At 40.1% G+C, this 15,865-nt stretch overlaps 1 pseudogene; it reads right to left on the bottom strand.

The window, feature by feature from the left end:
* Nucleotides 1–15,865, bottom strand: part of LOC139710785 (uncharacterized) — an 83,070-nt pseudogene that overhangs the window by 22,898 nt on the left and 44,307 nt on the right.

Raw genomic sequence — 15,865 nt, 5'->3', positions numbered from 1 at the left:
TGGTGGATGTCGCAGAGATTATGCAGCCTGGAGAAGGACCATAAAGGGCATGGCATGTCTAAACCCACAGAGTGAGGAAAACAGACGTCACCAAGATGGTGCTGTGTCGGCACTGATGATCCAGCTGATGTTAATGATGGCAGCCATTATGATGATTGATGATTCACAATCGGTGATGATGGTTGGTGATAATTAATCGATGGCAAGGATGATGACGATGATGATGATGATGATGACGATGATGATGATGATGATGATAGCAATGGTGATCGATGGCCAAAAAATAATGACGGAGGCGCCCATGGTGATAGTGGTGATGATATCCTGATGATGATGATGATAAATGGGGATGATGGTGGTGCGATGATGGTGACGATGATGGTGACGAAGATGATGATGATGACAATGACGACGATAATGATGAGAATGATAATCATGGTAGTGATAGCAAGATTTGACACTGATCATGATAACAATGATGGTAATAGTGCCTGATGGCAATGACGATGATGATATGATGATGACAATGATGACAACAATGATGACGACAATGATGATGACGAGGAAGATGATGTCCTCGGCCAGCTCACCTTAGTCTGTGTGATGGTCTGAGTTCCATCATTCAAGTAGATGGCATTCGTCTTCATTGGGTCAATGTTTACTCCATCTAGGGAACCATCAAGAGTGGCTGTTCCACTGACAGTGGTTGTACCTGTGAAGAGACATCCAGAATATTTTGCTTCATGAATTAAAAAAGAATTTAAACACTATGGCCCGAATTCACAAAGGTGCCCGAATTCACAAAGGTGGATATTAAAAGATATACACATTCACAGGTCTGAATTCATGAAGGCGGTACAATTAAAACCATGGTTTAAATCCTGGACAAAAACCAAGTGTCGCATGGAATATTTTGTTACAAAATCAGTCATTTGGTTGACAAAGTGTTTATTTCATTACGAAGTATTGTCATTTCTTTACAAAATAATAATTTCGTCTGATGAAAGTTCTTGTCCACACTACAAATGTATATGCATTGAATGCCAGTTGCAGTTTGTGAAAATTTCATGCCGCAAAAAAGGCCGTCAGCTCCAATTCACAAAAAAATTCCTGCCGTGAATATATCATGTTTCACAGTAAACTGAACAGCACACTGTTCTCCTATCATGTGCATGGATGTTTGCAATGGTGGCTGACTGCTTACCTGTAAATGTCTTTGCACCGGTAACAGTCTGGTCACCCGTGATGTAGAGAATCCTGCTGGCTAGCTGAGGAAGGTCCACTTCATTGGTCTCATCCTCATTCTCGATGTTACCGGTCACGCTCAGCTGGTCAGAGAACGTCACTCCCCCTGTCACAGTCTGACAACATGGAAAATACACAGAACACTTGGTCAATGCAAATTCTCATCTTCCAGATGTGCTTTTAACTTAGCACAAACACAAGTATTATTCACCTTCAACATCCATCAGGACACATTCTTTTTTCTTCTCTTTTGTGATTTGAACTTTGGCCTTATTTGCTATACAATCATTCAAGTCCTTTTTATTGCGCAAATGTAACACTTTCTTTACAGTTGTAGAGTTTTGAAAGCATAGTCTATGCTAAATTCATTACTGATGAATTCTTAAATAGGCATCGCATTTGAGATTAGCATTCCTGCTGAAGTGCCAAATTATAAAATTTTTGTAAAGTTTGCTCTGATTCTGTGCATATTCAATCACAATAACTAGCTCCATCAAAAACTTTCCAATCTTTCTCCAATATGAGACATACAAAGAAAGTCAGCAATGTCAATTTACTGATGACAAATTACTCTATGAAAATGTGTGTAAAATACAAATTGCAGAACTTTCACATTGATATGTCACATTTTGACACGTCTATATATGTGTTCATCTGATTTCACTCTATTAGAGCTTAATGGTGTAAAAATGAAGGAAATGTTGAGAAAAATTTTGTATTCCTGTCACTTTTGCACAGATGGTCACCTGATCGGTGGACAGAGTGACCCTGTCATTGACAAAGTCCGTCCACGTTTGACCATTGAGAGTCGTGGTTCCAATGTTTCCTGTTACGGCGACATCTCCAGTAGCTGTGACACAGGTGAAGACTTTTTCTCCTGTGAGAGATGAGAAACTGAGGCTGAGCAAATACACCAAATATACAAAAATACCAGAATTAATATGTATACAGATCTGAAGAGTTTTATTGCAAAACAAGCTAACTCCATTCTTGAGATATTTGTGCCTAAAGCTGCTCACAAACAAAGAAAATTATAAGAAAATGCAGGATACTTTTAATCAACATTTCTAGATTATTACTTGTAATGTCACAAGTGAGGTATGAATTACTGGGAAGGTTTAATTTTTTGCTCTACTTATGACTGCTTACTTTGAAATGTTTAGAAATGGCACTGAGCTCGTTTTGCGAATCATTCAGATTGGTCAAAATTGGTCAAAAGGAGGCAGTTTATTACTGTGGGATGTTTCAGCACTATGGGGTGGTTTGGGTACTATCAGGCTGCAGGCAATAGTTGAATTTTATGCCCCTTGGGATCTCAACTCCTTGGTGCAGTCCTAACAGCAAAAAAAAAAAAAAAAAAATATATATATATATATATTTACTGTAAAACATGATATATTCGCGGCATGAAATTTTCGAGAATTGGAGCCGACAGCCTTTTTCGTGGCATGAAATTTTCGCGAATTGCTACTGGCATTCAATGCATGTAGTGTAGACAAAAGCTTTCGCGTGCATTTTAATTTCGCAAATTTTGGCGCTCGCGAAATTTGCGAAATTAAAGTGCACACAAAAATTCCTAGTTTTACAGTATATACAGTATATCTATTAAACATAAGACACATACAAATGTGTAGTCATGATATGTGATGGAAGAAAATAAAGCAGTGTGAGAGGAATGAAGAATACTGACAGGAAATCAAACGATGAAATCAACAATCACCTGTAATTACTTGCTGTCCACTCAGCATCACAATATCCTCTGACAGGTCAATGGTGTTTGTGTCTCCCCCGATGCTCAAGGCAGCTCCGACGCTGGCGCTTCCTGCAAAAGTCTTTAAAAAAATCAGAAGAAGCGATCAATAGACAAAGACCGACAGGAAACAATTTTTTTTTCTATTACAAATCAACTTATCAATGACATAACAAAAACTGCAAGTGGATTCGTGAGATCCTGTTGTGGCACTAGACCACAAGACCACGACCACCAATCACAAGGTCCCTGGTTCAAATCCCTGGCAGAATGATTGTGCCCTTGGGCAAGGCACATTAACCTCATTACATGACTGCATGACACTTTGTGCACAATGATCATTTCACGAAAGTAAAAACATCTTAAATTTGTGCCAACACACAAACACACACAAACATTAACTTTGAATTTTTGATTGCGGGAGGAAATGACTAAAATTCATCTTTAGTTCCTACATACTACACTAATGTAGGCCGCTTACTCAACATACAGAGTAATTTCAGGTAAGATTTATGTATCATGTACAGTGTATATCAAATTTTTATAATTATCTATTAAAAACAGAGAAATCATGTTGCACTACAAGACTCTCTAGAATGGTAAGAATAAGAAATTAGCTTACAATACTGACTGAATAGACTAGAAAAGATACAGAGTTAAAAAAAAACAACAGTTAACTCTTTGTGTGCCATGTTCCCTCCAGTCGATCAAGTCAACCCAATCAAGTCAACGACTTGTCATCTTAGCATATTAATTGCTCGGCCGCACGATCATGCACAAAAACAATTTGTTATGAGGACTGCATTTATAAGATAAGCAGCCATAGCTTTGTCCTAGAATTTACATCACACCAAAGCTTGCAATTTTCTCTGCAACTGCAGTGCATGTCTAATATAAACGCTTCTATAAAAAGTTGCTGTGCTTTCAAGAACGGAATGCTTTCCAAAAGCGCTTTTGCAATGCAGCTAGCCTCAGAATAATGTGGCAAACTACAGGTTTACAAGGTGGCACAAAAAGATCGCATTGAGCAAAAGTATGTAGAGATCGAGGAACCTTGTCTCCGCCCAAAGTCTCATCTCTAGTCGTCAATGCAGCCGAGGACCATAGAGTTTCGATGGTCACTCCGTCCACAGTCCCTCCAACATCCATATGGGCGGAGGCCTGGAAACCGTCAGTAAATGTTTTTGCTCCTGTCATAAAACCAACAAAACAGAATAATACCTTGTTTGAGTACAAGAGCAGTTATTGGTAGTCCTCTTTCTCTGTTTGTATTATGTACACTCTATGGAAAGAAAAGTTTGAATTAGATGCAATACAAAACAGACCATGTTTCCACTTCTAATTTCTTTCAATGTCCAGCAGAATGTCATTTTGGTCACTTTACATATTTTTTTTGTCAGTTGTCACGACTATTACCCTTTGTATGGATGACCAAGTATGTAACAATCATTATTGACATAATGATACATACCTCTCGAGGAATACATTATATTGTTAAGCAATACTTATATTATATTGGATGGCTATGAATGGGATACCAGGGAATATTGCACGAGTTAGGGCCAATATTGCACGAATCGAAGATGAGTGCAATATTGACCCTAACGAGTGCAATATTCCCTGGTATTCCATGAATCAAGGCCATCCAATATAATTGTTATCATCTATACAATCAAGCAGAGCAAGCATAAACTGCACAAAATTACGCGGCTTCCACTTGTCTTGGAAGTTGACTCGGCAGTCACATCCAAGCGCTGAAAAGGGGAAGCCCCTAAAACTGCGAATGAAACAAACAACTAGCAAGATGTTTGCGCGCTTGTGAATTGTAACAAAATGACGCGCACTAGTAGCAAGCGTTTGCGCATTCAGCAAGCGCTCGCGCAATAGACGAGACAGAATTGAATATGGTGTGATCTTGAACGGCAAGTAACAACGGTAGCCTATGGAGAATTAATACGTTGGCCTATGCATTTCGTTCAATATGCTCTGATATTGAACAGTAAAAACTGAGCGGACTACAATACGCGTTTTTAATGCGCCGCTAAAACGTCCTATATAGATGATAATTTCTGGTACTGCACAGTCTATAGAAATATTGGTCAGTAACTGGTTATAGTGCAATCACTTGACTAATATAGCAAGGATTGAAATTATCATTGTGACATGACATCAGGAAATCCATACAATTCAAAAATCTGAGCAGCTGCCAATGTATGGGACTAGAATGATAAGATGTGTATTCAATAAGCAGATCATATGACATAACAACATTGCCTCATCTTTCATAGTGATATACAATGTAACACTGGGCAGTCCCTCTGGAGTTGCACTTTTCTGCAGACTTTCATCTGAAGCACTGCATGCTTCGGGAAAATATGATCTCTTGGGCAAAGTATAACTCTTGCGTGGATGTCTGGTGTTTTATTACACCTCTAAAAAGGTATCAACTGTATAATGTCTCCTTCCGTCCTAGTCAATACAATGTTGGATAAGACGGGATATCACTGGACATACCTGAGACAGTTTGGGCAGTAGAGAGATCTAAGAAATCTGAGCTCAGGTCATGCGTGTTCACGGAACCACTGAAGGTGATGTGACCAGTGGAAACACTGACAGAATCAGTGAATGTTTTGGCCGCCGTTATGACTTGTTCTAGGTGAATGGGGGTGAAGGTGAACAGAAAAATATGGGGCTCATTGGTAGAAGACCTACAAAAGTTAGACATGTTTTAAAGTTTTCAAGGATGCCATACCTTCAACCAAACATTACAGCAAAACTGAATGGACGTTAGCGAGACTTCATTCATTATTCTTACTGCCCATGTGTGGTGCTTGTAGGAAACCTTCAAGCCTCACTCAAGACACACATTCTTCACCAGGCATTAAACTGCTAACTCTCTTGGACGAGTCTGCGCCTTTGAATATTTCTGCAACAGACATGTGGCGCCATACAAATGCTATGGATCATCATCAACATCATCATCATGGTCATCATGGTCGTCATCGTCGTCATCATTATCGTCATCAAATCAAGTCGTAGTTCGTGCTGCACCAAAGCCCTGACTGCCACACTAAGTTTGCTGTTGCCACTTACAGTGTACAAGTGTTTTTTGGTACTATGCCTTGTTCTAATAAGAAAAACAAAAATCTATTTGTCTGTCTTTGTTCCAGTAACAGAAGTTTTCCTAAAAATCATACCTATATCATATTTGTTGCCACTTACATGTGTTTTTTTGTACTATGCCTTGTTCTAAAGAAAAACAAAAATCTATTTGTCTGTCTTTCTTCCAGTAACAGAAATTTTCCTAAAAAATCATAGCTATATCACACTTGTTTTCAAATCATACCTGTTTTCTCATTCTTGTAGACGGCATCCGCCTCAAAGACGCTCAAGTCCTTGCCATTGACATTCCCTTGGACATTGACATTTCTGTTGGCTGTGAGAGGGTTGCTAAAAGTGATGTCCCCTGCAAGTGGAAGATATCATGTGATGAGAGATTGTGTACAGGACTGGATGATGGCAATGACAACTGAAAATCCTATAACACAGTGCACAAGCAGGTCAGCCTTGAGATGGCAAAACAACCTATTTACAAGTATGTACATCCAACATCATTTCCAGTAAATTAAGTTTGAAGTTTCGCAAACCCATAGCTTTTTTTCTGTTTTTGTTAAACACTTCATACAAGTATCTTACCCTAGAAGGACCAACAGTATCAGTAATACAGTGAATGCAAATTGATGTCACTAGACCCTTTATTTTTAGAATTATTTGCATTTAATCAAAACATATGTTGTTTTGCCGTCTCAACATAACCACACTATTGCCCTTGCTATGGCAAAACAACATAAGTCTCGATCACTGGTGCGCATATAATGTCCAACATCAATATGCCCAGCCTATTCGTAATTACTGCGTAAACATGTAGATGACAAAACAACGTATTGCATGTAGATACGTTGTTTTGCCAAGTCCATGCCCAACGTGTGCTGAGCAGGAGCATGCGTATCATTGCTTACGTTGTTTTGCCAACAAAATTTGAACAATTCCCACCGGGAGGGGGTGTCATATCTCAGTAACGGAATGGGTTCTGATTTCAAGATTAGGTCAAGGGTTAGATTATACTAATATAAGCCGAGATGTACGACAAAATCAATTTTCATGAATTTTCTGCATACGTTGTTTTGACATCTCACATCCGAGATCATAGTATGATGTATGACATTAACTCTCCACCTTTGACAGGAGATCTCTCACTTTGAGACTATTTTGCAAAATCTCCCGCCCTCCAGTCTGACTTTGAATTTCTCCCACACTAGCTGCATGATTTCCCGTTAAAGATGAACTTAATGCCACTTTTTACCATTACTGCAACCGCAGAGCTGAATACTGGCCAAAAGGGATGTCACACTTCATGCTAGCAATGAGAGCTACGCACATAAAATATCGTGTGCAAGTTTGCACGGTAGAGTTTCCAGTTTGCAAAGGGGTCCAATCACAAGGGTTCCAAGACAATTACCCCTGGACTTACCGAAAACCCTTCCCCTGAAGCTAACCCTAATCCTAATCTTCAACCTAACCCTGAAGCTAACCCTAATCCTAATCCTCAAATTAACCCTGATCCTGACCCAAATTCTCAACCCAACCCTTACCCTAATCTTAAATTTAACCCATCACGACAGTGTATTTACCAAGGGGCCGGTAATTTTCCTTTAAATATACAAGCACAAGAATCTCCAGTTTAACAGATGATGGGGTTGGAGTCTTCACCTGATTAGAAAGTAGAGAACTTCCCGACTCGAGCAACCTCGCTTTCAAACCACTTCAACTGTCAAACAAGAGACACAATGCCCATGTCAATCACACTCTGTTTCATGTACCTTGAACGGACTGCCGAGTGTTAAGGGTCATGACCTTTGGGGCAAGGTCAGACACATCCACTCCGTCGACCTCCCCCGAAGTGTGAATGTCGCCCTCTATGGTGATTCCATCTTCAAACACCTTGTCTGCCCCTATAGTGCAACTTGCTGTGGGCAAACATATGAAGGAAATAATTTACAAATACAAAGAGATAGACCAAAGGAAGATATACTCATAGATATATCCACTGAGGTATATAACACAATATATACAGTCATATGTATGTATGTGCATGTGTATATATGTATATTCATACATATCAAAACATACAGTTGAATATTTTGTTTGATGTCACTTAAATCACAACTTCACAACAGAATCATTGTAAGACATTGTCAATACACAAGAAGGGTGTATGATATTTGAATGATATCTGAATGCATATGTCCTGTGTTCAAGACCACATCAACTTAATGAGAGCATAATGCAATGTAAGTGTTTCGTGGGCGTAAATCCCGGGGGGGATGGGGGGATATATCCCCCCCTGAAATGGAGGAGGGGGGGATGGCCTGTACAATCATCCCCCCCTGAATTTTGAGGGGAAAAATGGAGGAAGCAGAAATGTGATTGTATCAATTTTGGCATATTGCATGACGTTTGTACGCCGGCCTACAGACAGGTAACAGAGCTGAACAGTATTCTATCTTGTAGGAAAATGTATACATAATTTTCTCAAGCGCTCGCTCGCTTCGCTCGCTCGCGAAGAAAGTAACATTGACATACACTGTAAGGTATGGCTCAGACGTTGACAACGTCAATATAGGCCTACATGTAGGCCTAAACATACGCGAGTAACTGGGGACCATCTGCAAAATATACGAAAACAAACAAACAAACAATAACAAAAACTATATCGCCATAATTGAACCCCCTCCATTTCCTGAATCATTCCTGAGAAACGACAGTGACTAATGACTCAGTTAGGATACATCTATGGGCATACCCGAGGAAGATCAGGAGCGTCGAATCTATTGGGGGGGGGGGGGGGGGGGGGGGCAAAGGGGCATTTGCCCCGCCCCTGCGGAAGTGTTTAGGCAGACAAATAATTTATCCCCCAAGCAATTCCCGAGATGAGGACAAATCTCGAACTTTCTTAATGGAAAATTGTCGAAAAATCGCCAGAACTCTGCACCAGATCGTTGTATTGCAATCATAAACATGCAAAAGCTCCGCTATACAGGATTCCTTTCGATCAACTTCGTACAATTTTGACATTGACGTATATTTCCCTAATTTATCAAAGAGTGTGCAGCAGATCTTTCACTTAACAAAAGCACCCTCATATGCAGAGGCGTCGATAGGGGGGGGGGATGGTTCCCCGATAAAGTGGGACGAACAAAAGCGAAAAATATAGCTACAAACGGCAGTTTTTAGAGTGTAAAATGTCAAAATTTTCAAGCTCGCTCTCCTCGCTCGCTCGCATTTAATCATTATTCCATTCTCCTGATGTTGCTGTCTGTAATTGCCAGCAGTTTTCGCCCGGTGCGCCCCCTTAATTTCCAAAGCGAAAATTATAGCTACAAAAAGCAGTTTTTGGACTGTAAAATGTCAAAATTTTCAAGCTCGCTCGCATTTAATCATTATTCCATTCTCCTGATGTTGCTGCCAGTAATTGCCAGCAGTTTTCGCCAAAATTTTCAAGCTCGTTAATCATTATTCCATTCTCCTGATGTTGCTGCCAGTAATTGCCATCAGTTTTCGCCCGGTGCGCCCCCCTTAGTTTCCAAAGCGAAAAATATAGCTTCAATCGGCAGTTTGGGGACTGCAAAATGTCAAAATTTTCAAGCTCGCTCTCTTCGCTCGCTCGCATTTAATCATTATTCCATTCTCCTGATGTTGCTGCCAGTAATTGCCATCAGTTTTCGCCCGGTGCGCCCCCCTTAATTTCCAAAGCGAAAAATATAGCTACAAACAGCAGTTTTGGGACTGTAAAATGTCAAAATTTTCCAGCTCGCTCGCTTCGCTCGCTCGCATTTAATCATTATTCCATTCTCCTGATGTTGCTGTCAGTAATTGCCATCAGTTTTTGCCCGGTGCGCCCCCCTTAGTTTCCAAAGCGAAAAATATAGCTTCAATCGGCAGTTTTTGGACTGTAAAATGTCAACATTTTCAAGCTCGCTCGCTCGCATTTAATCATTATTCCATTCTCCTGATGTTGCTGCCAGTAATTGCCCTCAGTTTTCGCCCGGTGCGCCCCCCTTAATTTCCAAAGCAAAAAATATAGCTACAAACGGCAGTTTTGGGACTGTAAAATATCAAAAATTTTTAGCTCGCTCTCTGCGCTCGCTCGCATTTAATCATTATTCCATTCTCCTGATGTTGCTGCCAGTAATTGCCATCAGTTTTCGCCCGGTGCGCCCCCCTTAATTTCCAAAGCGAAAAATGCAGCTACAAACAGCAGTTTTGGGACTGTAAAATGTCAAAATTTTCCAGCACGCTCGCTTCGCTCGCTCGCATTTAATCATTATTCCATTCTCCTGATGTTGCTGCCAGTAATTGCCATCAGTTTTCGCCCGGTGCGCCCCCCTTAGTTTCCAAAGCGAAAAATATAGCTTCAATTGGCAGTTTTTGGACTGTAAAATGTCAACATTTTCAAGCTCGCTCGCTCGCATTTAATCATTATTCCATTCTCCTGATGTTGCTACCAGTAATTGCCCTCAGTTTTCGCCCGGTGCGCCCCCCTTAATTTCCAAAGCGAAAAATATAGCTACAAACGGCAGTTTTGGGACTGTAAAATATCAACATTTTTTAGCTCGCTCTCTTCGCTCGCTCGCATTTAATCGCTATGCCATTCTCCTGATGTTGCTGCCAGTAATTGCCAGCAGTTTTCGCCCGGTGCGCCCCCGCCCCCTTAATTTCCAAAGCGAAGAATATAGTTACAAACGGCAGTTTGGGGACTGTAAAATGTCAAAATTTTCAATGCAAAAAGATTTCACCGTGGGAGGGGGAAATCCCCCTACCATACCTCCCCCCCCCCCCCCTCGCTTGCTTCGCTCCCTCACATAACTGCTCCTCCTAAGATCAAATCCTGTCTACGCCGGTGATAGGCCCCATTATTTATAGTAGGCCTTCACAGTGATGTCGCACAGGCGGAGCAAGAGCTGAAATACCACGATTTAGTAATTCAATAATATATTGTGAATATTTCATTTTCTTATTTTTTTTTAAAATAAAAGAGAACAAAATTTTCACCAAAAGTGTGCACCAGATCGCTGAATTTCAGGTCTGAAAATGCAAAATCTTCCACGTGTGGGAAAGGGATACCCCCCCCCCCCCCCCCCCCCCGCCACATACCCTCCCCCCGTTCGGTCGTTCCGCTTCCTCTCACAGGTATTTAAAAAAAAAAAATGTTTTCATACTTTTAAGGTCCGATTTTCCGCCGAAAGTCATCTGACAAGCAAAAAAAAAAAAAGCAACAAGAACAAAAAGTCTTCATATTTTTGCTGCCACTTTCCTCCCACTTTATATTTCATGCAAAAGAGTTGGACATCCGATCCCTGTAAAGTGTGTGCGTGTGTGTGTGTGTGTGTGGGGGGGGGGGGGCACCAAGCTTCTCCCCCCCCCCCCCCCCAAGCCCCCCAAGCCGGTCCGGTTATGGGCTTGTAATCGTGGTGATGGTGACCATCCCCCCCCCCACCGACTCCTCAGTACGGATTTACGCCGTTGAAGTGTTTAGGATTTCTTCACACACAAAGTTTTATTCTTATCTATTTCCATATTGGCTGGTTTGTTTTGTTTGAGTTTTGCGTTTTGTTTTGTCTTTTGGTCAAATTGACTTCAGTAATTGCATGGTAAACTCCTCCTATAGACAGTACTTTGTTCTGGAAAATGTTTGTTTTCATTGGTAGATCAGCCTACCGGTGAGCATCACCCCTTCATCAATGTCGATCCCGTCAACCAGACCCTCAACCTGAAGAGCTCTGGCCACCCTCAGGCAGTTGGTGAATCGTTTGTGTCCTGTGATCAGCTGACCTATTTGGGGTCAAAAATTGGGAAAAAACAGCGAATTTTGTGTGTGTGTGTCAAACTTTGTATAGTCTGACCTGTTTTTTGGGTCACGTCAGGATTGACACTGTACATAATAGACTGATATTCATCCATATATGTACACACACACACAAAAATGCTGTTAATTTTCGAATCATTTTATAAAACAAATAATGCACAGGTAGAAGTTCGTGATGTAAATGGAGATGCAGCTCACTCTCAGGTATGTTGTGCAACATGTACTGGGCTGTACCTCATGCATGCTACACCATTCACTATTTATAACCTTGAGTTCACAGCAGCTCCACTAACACCCTCTAATCTGTGCATTTTCGTTGGTACAATGTACATCACCATTGCCACAAAATACTGCTGTGATGTTTCATGACTTTTTACTTTCAAGTCTCTCGCATCTTTTGACACTATATATGCAACTCCCGAGTGCGCGATTTTGAGGTTACACATACATTTTAAATATCTACATGCATGTCAGATCGAAAATTGCTCAAAAACATAAATCCATGAACAATTTCAATGCATATCATGCTTTCAGTCAGATTTCATAAAAAATGACTATTTTTTTGCTTTTATTGATTAAAATTAATAATAATGACAAGTTTTCCTGCTCAAAACAGTGTCATTAACAAATTTCACTCAAAAACAAACAAACAAAAAGACATAATGTCAAAACAAAAATATGAAAGTTTAGAAACCATTAAGATACTTACTCACTGTACATTTGTTTTGTTTTTTTGAAGGCAAAATGTTTTCACTTTCATCTGCTAAAGACACTTCAAAGAACATGTACACACACACAAAAAAAGTGCTTTTTGGAGCCTTATTTTATTAGTAATTCATACAGCATAACACAAAGTCGGATTTCATGCAAACATTAGCTAGAATGATAATTCTGGAAAATCAATGCTACAGTCTTGTAGGATAGGTCGCCGGCAATGTGTGTGCTGATTTTTGTAGTGACCACGCAGTTGATGGCTGAGATATGGAGTGGGGACCTAGGAGCCCCCCCCCCCCCCCCCCCCCCCCCCCCCCCCCCGATATTCTAGTTTGGGTTCAGCAGAGGATATCTACTGTAGATATGAATGTATTTATTCAGAGTGAAAAGCAACCGCATAAGGACAGGATGTTGGGAAGTTCCATGCCCTTCAGAAGCTTCACATAAACTTGAGAAACAATTGTGATGCTACCAAAAATTCCATCTCAGTCGTGGTATTCATCAATCCATGATGAAGAATGAATGATGTCTGTATCCTACAACTTTGAGCAGAGAGTCATGGATAAAGAATTAAACACAAACAACGTAACTCTTTATACATGCCACTGTACTGGAATCATAAATTGGCAAAGCTCATACTTAAAATAAAAATGCTAATATATGAAGGGTTTGTTAGCAAAAACTGATCAAGTCCATTTTTGAAGATTTCGAAATACGATCTCTGTCATAAGGTACAAAATAATACCTTTTAAATGATATATTGGTCACTACATATAAAGGTATATTTTTGAAATTATGGTCAAAAGAAGCAAACATTTTCTTATTATTCTCTTTATTTTTCTTGACCTTTAATCGCAAATATCTCCATTTGGCAAATATGGACTAGTCGGTTTTTGCAAACAAACTCTTCATATGTTTTTTTTTTAATTTACGAACCCATAAAAAAAAAGGGGGGTAACTATTTTGTGGGATGGGGAAATATAAATCTTGAAATAGGAAAAATTACAAATTTTTGCCTGTACTGTGGGTTAAAACAAATATCCCACTTCTCATTTGCAAAGAAGACTTGATTCATGCAATTATGGATCCACTGCAAAGGTATGGAACAGGTCTACCTTTGAAATATGTGGAAGTGTCTTTGACATGGTCAATTTCAAGTACCCAGCGCCCAACTGTGTCCGTGTTTGTTCCGTCATCGATGTTGACTATGTCAGCCGTCCAAGAACCTGGGATCTTGTAATAGATTTCGCCGTCACCGGCGTTGTATCCAGCCTGACAGAAAGAGAAATGAGTTTGCAAGTGAACCCATAACAATTGGACTTTTGGACTTTTGGAATTTTGGCAGTTAGCTACTCCATAATTTGGCTCTTTCCATTCTCATCTTTTCATCGCATTTTAAAGTTACAATTCAAGCTACTGTGGATCCAATAATTTCTCAGTACAAAATCCAGGAAAACTTCTGAGCCATAAGTACTTACGGTGAAATATTTTTGGCCAGTTCACATGCAATTAAAAAAGAAAATTATAAAAAGCTCTACCTATTAACATATTCTATGAAACATTAGTGATAGAAACTAGATGTCATAAGAACTTTGCACCTCATCTGTCCTAAACAATTCCTCGACAGTCAAGTAATTTAAAAACAAAATCCTTTTTTTATACAATGTAGCTTTACACCACTCACCAGCATCGCTCTCTAAATTGAAAGCTATTACTGTATAAGCTGTTATTTTCACGAATTTAGAAGGTCACAAACATTTTCGCAAGATGTTGTTTTCGCGAATTGACACCAATGCTATCTTGCGTGCATTGTTACTTTCGTGTATGGCGACATTTTCGCGTGTTGTTAAATTCGCGAAAATTAAACCCTCACAAAAATAACCACTTATACAGTATGTTTCCATGAAATGAATATAAATGTACTGTACTATTATTGCATGTGTCATTAGGCCAAAAAAGATGAGCCAAAAGTGAGTATCATGGGCAAAAAAGGGGGGAAGGTGTACAACACAGAGAGGAAGATTTCTACAGGACAACAGCACATTGGTCACTCACTGGTCACCATCTAGTCAACTTGTCTGTGGGGCACACAAAGGAAAATATTCACAACACTACAACAGGGCTGCATACTGATCCATCATTGGTCCCTAACTAGTCAGCTTATCCTTGCTGCACGCTAAGGGTAATTTCTCCAGGTTATAGTCCCACACACTAATCACTCACTGCTCACTATAAACTACAAATGTCGTCAACTTGTCCTGTGCTGCACGCAACGGAAGATCTCTACTGGACAACAGCACACTGATCACTCACTTGGTCACTAACCATTAACTTTAATATCCTTGCAGCACACTAAAGGAAGATTTCTCGAAGTTTAGTCTCACACTGGTCACTCATTGATCACTAACAAGTCAATTCATCCATGCGACACACAAAGGAAGATTCCTGCAGGACAGCAACACATTGGTCACTCATTGGTCACTAACTAGTTAACTTGTCCAAGCTGTAGCACTGGTCACTCACCATGGCAGGTGTTCCCCCAAGACCTGTCTCTGCTGACCCATCACTAGCTGTACCCGTTGTCCAGTTGATGTCCTCGTAGTTGAAGATGGCAAACGAGAGTGTCCCATCAGTGACCAGCACCACTTGGAAAGTGTTCCTCTGCACACAAAAGACAACAACATCACTCTCTACAAAAATAACTTCTATGATACTTTTTTTAAACAACTCTTTCAGTTTGTTTTGTTTTTTATTCTATCACCTCATTACCAGCAATGACAAATTTAATCATATTATCATTTCAGTCAAACATGTCTCTCTGACTGTACAAGATGTCTGGAAAATAGCTGACAAGGAGTGAATACTCTATCTCCCCAATACAGATTGTGTCAGTATGGCTTTATTGTTGGACAGAGGCAGTGTTGTTCTTGACTTGCCTCTCCAATTTACAATAAGGCCACAAATTCAGGGGGAAATATTATATGACAATGGAAAAGGCTTGTCATTAAGTTGCATGCTAGCGGTTACATGGTCCCCAAAGAGCATTAACACATCAAACAGAGAGACCAACTGCAATGTATGTTAGATCAACCCCACTCAGGAAGAAGAATATGGCAGTCATCCTGAAGGAATCAAAAGAATCACGGTGAAGAGAAGGATACGGCAGTCCCTATTCATTTGGCAAAGAAAGGTATACTGACTTTTATTACTGTACAAGGATTGTTAGATCA

Source organism: Diadema antillarum, unplaced genomic scaffold, assembly GCF_040938485.1.
Source record: "Diadema antillarum isolate AM-2024a unplaced genomic scaffold, OU_Dant_1.0 seq00001565_RagTag, whole genome shotgun sequence".
Classification (NCBI taxonomy): Eukaryota; Metazoa; Echinodermata; class Echinoidea; order Diadematoida; family Diadematidae; genus Diadema; species Diadema antillarum.
This window is presented reverse-complemented; position numbering and strand designations above follow the sequence as displayed.